Source organism: Rhododendron vialii, chromosome 2a (assembly GCF_030253575.1).
Source record: "Rhododendron vialii isolate Sample 1 chromosome 2a, ASM3025357v1".
NCBI classification, from domain to species: domain Eukaryota; kingdom Viridiplantae; phylum Streptophyta; class Magnoliopsida; order Ericales; family Ericaceae; genus Rhododendron; species Rhododendron vialii.
Window position 1 is genome coordinate 35,485,633 of NC_080558.1, and position 8,347 is coordinate 35,493,979.

Here is an 8,347-nt window from a genome sequence, read left to right on the forward strand (position 1 = left end):
ATATTGGTTTGGTGTCACATATTTTTTTTTGTAATAAAATATCCAGTTTCTCTTTATTTGTTTATAGTCGTTAAAAATATTTTTAATTAGGCTTTGTGTCTCATGATTGCTTCATGGTACATGGCCGGTCATGCTCCCGGATTTGGGGCGTGACAGATATGTGCACTCCAACTCTCTAAAGAAAACACCCACACTCTTACAAATATATTACAAAAATGCCATCAAATGGTGGGTAGTGTTGTAGACACAGGCAAACACTAGTAATTCTATAATTTATTATGGTGTGACTTGCATGCAAACATATACATATATATTATATATATATAATATACATACATTATAATTCTAGGGTTTCTAGGTCTGAGTTTAATTAGTTTTAGGATTTGTTAATAATATCAAAACTCAATTAAATAAATAAAAGACAAATGAGTAAAAGAAATTTTTATTAAACAAAAATTTTAATGACAAAAAATTATGGTCGTTACAGTAAATGTGTATATATGTATTTATACATTGTGCCATATGTACCGTATAATTTTTCCACCACCAGTATGTGTTCCCAGCCATATCTCGTCTTCTCTACCATAACTCTCTCTCTCTCTCTCTCTCTCTCTCTCTCTCTCTCTCTCTCATTATTTGTTCCCCACACCAAGCCGAACCATCCCTTCTTTTCCATTTTCGGTAGCCATCTCCCTTACCACATTTCTTGCCCAACACCCTACCACCTCTCCCACTCCTATGACACTTAGGGTTTATAGTTCTATGTAATCCTTATCGACCTAAATAATTAATATTTTGATATTATGTTAGTTACTTATCATTTTATTTGATATTACATTATTAAAAAATTTATTGTACTGATATTATTATACTCCTAATGTGGCACGTTGTAATCTTACTTTGATATGAAATGTAAAAATAGTATCAGTTTGATTTTTATTGAATTAACTATGACAAACCAGATATTATTTTGGAAGATTTGTTACTATACAATTATTATAAGTTGATCAAAATATATTTCAAATATGAGTAATGTATATGTATATTAAACTTGCATAATTGAGTGTTTTTTAATCCATCATTTATCAAGGTAAGGGTCTATGATGTACGTAGCGGTATCTAACATCAACGATTTTACAGATGTCATCACCTTGGATAGAAATGATGTACACATAACTATTGAAACTTACATTTTGATTTGGCACACATCCTTTATTTCCCTCTTTTATTCATTCTAAAATTGTTGTGGCAATAACCCAATGTAGTTTACATATTCCGCCATTGATTTGAGTAACAACAAATAATTTACATTATAGAAGCCAAATGAGAGAGAGAGAGAGAGAGAGAGAGAGAGAGAGAGAGAGAGAGAGAGAGAGCCTTGCCAGCCAGCGGGGTGCTGGAAAAATGATCGGCATGAGATGAGAGAGAGAGAGAGACAGAGGAGGGAGAGGAGACAATGGAGGGGTGTTTCACATTTTGTTTACCCTTCATTTTTTTTTCTCATTTTTTCCTTTACTTCCCACATGCACCATAAAACCACAAAAATTCACTCCCCGCAATCACCCCTCAAATGGATCAAAAAAAAATCACCCCTCAAAATTCACTCTCCACATCTGACAATTGGGCATGTTCACCATAATACTTGTTTTGAATAGTTTTAGGAGTAATGAAGAGAGAGAGAGAGAGAGAGAGAGAGAGAGAGAGAGAGAGAAAAGAAGAAGAAGAAGAAGAAGGGTTCATCTGGCGGGTTTTAGTGGTTTTAGGAGGAGTAAATGAATACAAACTTTATTTAATGCACAAAATTTAGAGAATCAATGTCTTTTTTATATAGCAAAAAAAAGTAATGAAGAAACTATCATTGAAATTTTGTAGTATCATACATATTACTGTAGGGCCAAGGGTAGTTAGGTAATCACTATCTTAGTATTATTATTATTACTAAGATGTCATTTGGTATTATTATAGTAAAATATTACTGTTTTGATATTATTTTGATGCCGATGTGTCACCTTTAAATTTTAGTTTCATATGAAATGTAGAAAAATAATCATTTTGTTTTTTTAATTAACTAGTACATTTAGAAATTATTTTATTATCTAATCCAAATATATCTAAAATATTAATAATTTATATGAAAATTAAACATGTATAATTAAACATTATTGAATCTAGCACTTACAAAGAAATTGAAGTTCAATGAAATATGTACCTTTCCCTAACTCGTGGGATTCTGTATATGCCATGGAGATAAAATCGATTGAGATACCCATAATAACTGAAATTACTCCCTCCGTTCCTTGTTTAAAGTCCAGTATTCCATTTTGGGATGTCCCTTAATAAGTGTCCATTTGTAAAGTTAGTAGGTAAAGTTGGTACATTTTCCATTTTGCCCCTGAAAGTAGATTCTATTTTGAAAAGTTAATGAGTAAAAGCGTAATGATGATGTCTCCATAGAGTGTAAGTAAAGAAAGTGGAGGTAAAAATTAATGTAAAAAGTGTAATGATGATGTTTTCTTAATAAGTTAAAGTTACGAAGCGAGACATTTAACAAGGAACGAATGGAGTAGTATTTTGAAATTTATTCCTTTTTTGTTTCTTTTTCCTTCTTCCAAATTTCTCTACAAAATAATATACAACATTTGTTCAGTACACAAACTTTAGAGAATGGATGACACTTTTATATAGCTAGGGTTTTTGCAGAATGGTTGGCAGTGAGAAAGTTGAAGGAGAAGGGTTAGAGAATGATTTTTGTTAGTCGTGGAAAAAATTGGAGGAAAATTGATAATTTTGGGAGAAGTAGTGTATTACCCTCAAGTCCAATTTGAATTTTTCATCTCAATTCTCATCAAAGTTTCAGTCACAATTTTTTTCCAAATGAGATCTTTAAATAACAATCACTGATTTTATCAAGTGAGATCTAAAATCTTTAAGTAACTATCTCCGTTTTTTCAAAACGAGATATATCTTTCATATACAATCTAAGTTTTTCGAAAACGAGATATATTCTTTAATTTACAATATCACTTTTTAGATTACTGAGATTAAAAAATCTTTCCATCTCAATTTTTTCGTATAATTGAGATTAAGAATATAGACCATAATATTTGGATATGCTTTTACGAAAAGTGAGATATTCTTAGTTTTTGGACCTTGATCTTTACGTCATTTTGTAGTAGTCATTCATTCTGTTATAGATGATCTTTTATAATCAATAAATATTGTATGTAAAGGAGGATAACTAGAAGTTATATATATACACACACACACACACACACACACACACATATACATATACATATACAGTTCTAATAATATCCGGAAGTCCTGACCAAAGCTTGCATCCGGACTTCATGTCTAAGCCATTGGATCTAATCCTACGGCTGGGAAATAAAAAGGGAACTCGCGGGTCTCTAAATGGGGATGGGTCGGGTATTTCGGACAAAACCCCCCACGCAGATCCACCCCTTTCCCATTCCAGTTTCTGCAAACGCGTAAAGAGAGAGAGAGAGAGAGAGAGATAGAGAGAGAGAGAGAGGATAGGCAAAGTACGACGACAACCAACGAACTACAACCACGCGAGGTACCCTCTCTCTCTCTCTCTCTCTCTCTCTCTCCAGATCTCTCAATTGAGATTCCTGGGATTCACACACAGAGATATACCTTGTTTGTCGAGAGTCTTTGTCATCCTTCCTTGTCGTGGGTAATCGTCATCGTTGTCGGTCTTGTGTGGGTGTTTTCTTCTCTGAGTTTCCAAAAAAATCCCTAGGATATTCAAAGAGAGAGCGAGAGTTAAAACTATTAAAACTCTAATCAGGTCTAGAACCCTAACCAAATTGAGAGAGAGAGATATTTGATCTTCTATTTTGGGTTTGAAATAGAAAAAATCCTAAAAGCCCTAATTTTTGGAAATCGATCGAAAGATCTGGAGAGAGAGAGAGAGAGAGAGAGAGAGAGAGAGAAGGGGGGTACCTCAAGTGGTCGTAGTTCGTTGGTTGTTGTTCTTGCCGTCCTCCCCCCCCCCCCCCCCCCCCCCCGGGGCTCCTCCTTTCTTCCTCTCTTCTCCCTATTTCTTCTCATCTCCTCCTTCCCCTCCACCTCTGACTCCTCGTTTCTGGACCTATTTTTCCCGGTGTGGGTGAGCTCGATTCAGATTCTAGGTCACCGTCCTCTGCCGTGGGAAAGGTGTGATGTTTGAGATGCTGGTCTCTTCGTCTCTAGCTGGGGGTTCCTTGGCTCCTCCGATGTGCTTAGCGGCATCGGGTGATCTGGATTTGCGGTGGTGGGGTGGAGGGGTGGTGTAGATCTGGTGCTTAGAGGCAGATGTAGAGTGGTTTTTCTAACGTTTTTGGTTTTGCAGATTTTTTTCAAAATTGATAAGCAAATTGACTGTTTCGTGATGGATGGTAGCGGTGTGGAGGCATGATCGTGTTGGGTATGCGACCCCAACGGTCTGCAGTTTCTGATCGATTTTTGTGTGTTGTTTTCGGCCGGCGATCGTCTGAGGTGCAGTCCGGTCGAGGGGTCGACTTTACGGTGATGGTTCCCTTCGTTTGTTCTCGACCGTGATTCCGGGGCTTGTGGGAGGTGCTGTGTGGCGGTAGATTTTGGTTTCCCACTACCATCTCTTTGTGTCCTCTCTGTCGTCGTAAGCCATTTGATTTACCTAAGTTGATCTATTGGGTTCCTTTCTGCCACCAGTCATTTACGTCTGGGAGTGATCGGATAACGGCGAGTCAGTTGGGTGGTGGTGCTGGTCCGGGCGGTGATGATTTCGGTGTTTTGTGCGGCGGTGGTTAGATTACGGGTTAGGGTTTTGTGGGGCTGGATTTGACGGGCAGGTCTTTTTGGGCCAGTTTGTTTTTTGGGCTTTATTGTATATTTGGTACCGAGTGTGCTGTATTCTATTATTTTTTAGCTCCCATGTTAGACCTTAGGGGTTGGGCTTTGCCCATGTGATATACTGTCCAAAGTTTTATTAGATTTTCCTTTCCCCTCTCCCTGTTTTTTAATAAAGTTTTTGCCTATCAAAAAGAGAGAGAGAAGTCAAGAAATGGAAGCTGAACTTGCATTCCCTGACCACACTTGCCGCAGCCATCTAGACAGCTGCCACACCATTCTTTTCCATTGAACCCGACAATCCACCTTTTTCGTCTATTCATCCATTGTCCTCCGCTCTCTCCTCCAAACAGCCACCAAGAAACCCAAATTCAAATCAAATAGTTAAGAAAAGTCCCATAACTGAACATTCCACCGTTGCCGTCCACCACCAGCAAAACCCGTCACTTTCCAACCTTCAAAACCATTGTCATCACTTTCCTTATCACCTCCCGACCTCTCCCAACTTTCCCTCACTCATTAAGAGCCAACCCATTGTCTTGGACCCAATTAATTGTACGTAGTTTGTCCCTAGAACTATGTTGCCGTCGAACCGTCGTCGTGGTTAATCATCCTAGCAGCCACAAACATACAATAAACTATCATAATCCTTACTGGTCCCACGTGCTTGGAGTGCTCGACTCATTCCTCGGCCGTAAGTTGGCTGAAAACGTGTTCCCCGTACCTAGAACATAATCAATTCACGCACGATTCGAAATTCCTAGCTTGTTTGGCGCGATAAACTCGCATTTCCGGTGAGTTTACATATACTTTTGTTTCATGGATTTTTATGAATTTGATTCTACGTACAATAATAGCTTGCTAACCTTTATGAAATGGTTGTCAAGAATACAATCAGTTCCATTAACAAGTAATTTTAGTGAGATTTCAATGACTTTACTTTGAGTATTGAAAGAATTATTTTATAGTTGAAAATTCAATCAAAAGGCTTACTAAGAACAGGCCATGGAGAAAAATGCATTTGAGCTGTGGTTTTACGACAGGTTAAAAAGTGGAAGTCAATATTTGATACATGAGAACGGTGTCCCAGATGATAAGAGCCGAAATATTGATATTTTGGCTTTCCAATCTACACTTGTTAGTTATTTATATTTGTTACCTGATATTTATTTTGCTTTATTTTGTTTATAGGTTGATCGAGCTCATTGCCAAAACTAACTATTGGATAAAAAGAAGAGTTTAATGAAGTTTGAGGTTAAAGCGCAGAATACTTCAAAGTTGGATTGTTAATTTATTAAGGCATGAAGCCCGAGGGCCTGAATGTAATTAATGCTTCAAAACCCTATTTAAACAAATGAAACTCCACTGCCTTCGGCAGTCAGTTCTGGACGAAAAAGAGGCGGTGCTCGGCACGGACAGAACAAGAACAGTGCGATGATTTCTCTTCCGATGCCTGGCTAAACTCGTTTCTAGGGTGTAGATGAAACTCGAACTCGGAGTAATAATGTTTATATTTTGATTTAGTATTTCATTTTTCGAATCGTGGTTGTATGACATAAGGATTTATTTGCGATATTAATTTTTCCAATCACATCTTGTGTATAAATATAAATTCCTGGGTTTTATGCACATTCATACAACAGTTCTTAATTGTTTCATGATAACTGAGTAAGATGGGTTATGCTTCGTAAGACGCGCCGTGCTATTAGACGATCCGTACTATAGAAACGGATCATACTAGTAAGACGGTTCGTGCTAGGCGGCGATACCCCATGCTGTTTGGTGATTCATAGAAATCTTTTGGCGATACCGTGAGGGCCTGCGAACCCTAATGATATTTGGATTGATTCAAATGATAGACCTTTATCATCGTATAAAAATTGTTACAACGGTCGAGTGGATTCAAAACCCTAGATCTTTTCTCTCATAAACTCTCGTTTTTTCTTAATTGCTTTAATTTAATTTAGCTTATAATATTTTCGAAATCCAACAATCAAATCCTTTTCCGAATTAATTTAGAAATCAATTGAAATAACTGCAACTCAGCCTTCATAATCGCTGAGGACGATACTCGGAGTACTTACCGCTATCTTTTAGCTAGTAGTAATTATTATGTTTTATTAATTGTTTTTGATACGAAAACCACTCGATCATCAGACGCTAGGGGACTTTAGCGAGCTAGCGTGTTGGTGTAATAAGGGTGGAGATGCACTGCCAGTTGTGCCACGGACTTGATATCATTTCTAATCTTGTAAGGTAGCTCCATATTATATTAAACTGGTGGAAACCGTTAAATGTTATCCTAGTATGCGTAAAACTCACTGAATTGACTTTCGAGTTATTGAAAGAGTTTACGAATTGCTGTCATTTATTTTATCTATTGCTTTGGGAGCTAAATCTTAATTTTTTTCATTAATCTGTTATTTCAAAATCTCCATGGTAGACATGATATACTTGTATGCGTAAAACTCACTGAATTGGCTAACCCCTTTTCAGGTAATTACGAGTAAGTTGCTAAGGTTGGTGTTAAAGATTTGTTGCTAGTATTTGTACTGCTGTATGACCTTTTTACTTCCATTATGTAAAATAAAATGTGGGGTTTGATTTTAAGTTTATTCAAGTTTGACGTTGTATTATTTAAGGACATCTTGATTCCTGCGTGGTGTAACTAAAGTACTCTGTATTTATCTCAGATTGAAATAAAAAAAACTCTGGTTGTATTTGTTGTAAAAATTGCTTCCGCTTTCTTGCATGATAATATTTTTGTATGAGTTTCTAACCAGCATGTATAAAGGCCTGTGGTGGGATAGACTCACTGGCCGGTCACGATTTCTAGCCCGTATTTGGGGTCATGAAAATGTGTATGCTAGAACTTGTTAGAAACCTTTATGTTGATTATTGGAGCAAGACCGAAGCGAACCCTTCTCGACCTGGACAACATGCAGCAGGTCCCCCAACTCTAGTGCTAGTAATTCTCTGAAAGAAATTGTTATTTTCAAGATTGGTAACAAAACCCAAATCAAGAACTAGTTTACTCCTGATATTGCTTCTGTTTATCCCAATAGCTCGAATCTGAGCAAAATTCAGGACTATTTTAGTCCATATGTTGGTTCTGTTCATTCTAATATCTAAAATCTGAACCATGCCCTCCAAAGTCTGACACAATCCCAGGAAAATTCGACTATCCCTCTTAACCTCACTAGCAATGAGCCCAAAAAATTCCTACTCTTTCTGATTGAATTTCAATTGACCCAAACTACACCTCAAATCTCCTATCCAGATGACTAGCCCTTGAGCTTTCAAAATACTAGGTTCTTGTTATTTAAAAATACGCATTTGACACTATGGTTGGAGAGTGATGGAGATTTCTTAGATGCCAAACTTGGTGGAGTTTAGATTGTCACTTAAACCTTCAAAAAAATTTGATATCTCAAGATATGGTTGTCCTTACCCGCATTCCCTAGATTTCTAACTAAACTCAAGATGCCACACTCCTCCCAGTTCACTCGTT

The 8,347-nt window shown here is 37.0% G+C and overlaps 1 long non-coding RNA gene across 1 annotated transcript; it reads left to right on the forward strand.

Moving 5' to 3' along the window:
• Nucleotides 1-4,412: 4,412 nt before the first annotated feature.
• On the forward strand, nucleotides 4,413-7,569 carry LOC131316178 (uncharacterized). The gene is made up of 2 exons (XR_009197026.1): nucleotides 4,413-5,630; nucleotides 7,333-7,569. It is a non-coding gene; the product is annotated as an uncharacterized LOC131316178 (long non-coding RNA).
• Nucleotides 7,570-8,347: the final 778 nt, after the last annotated feature.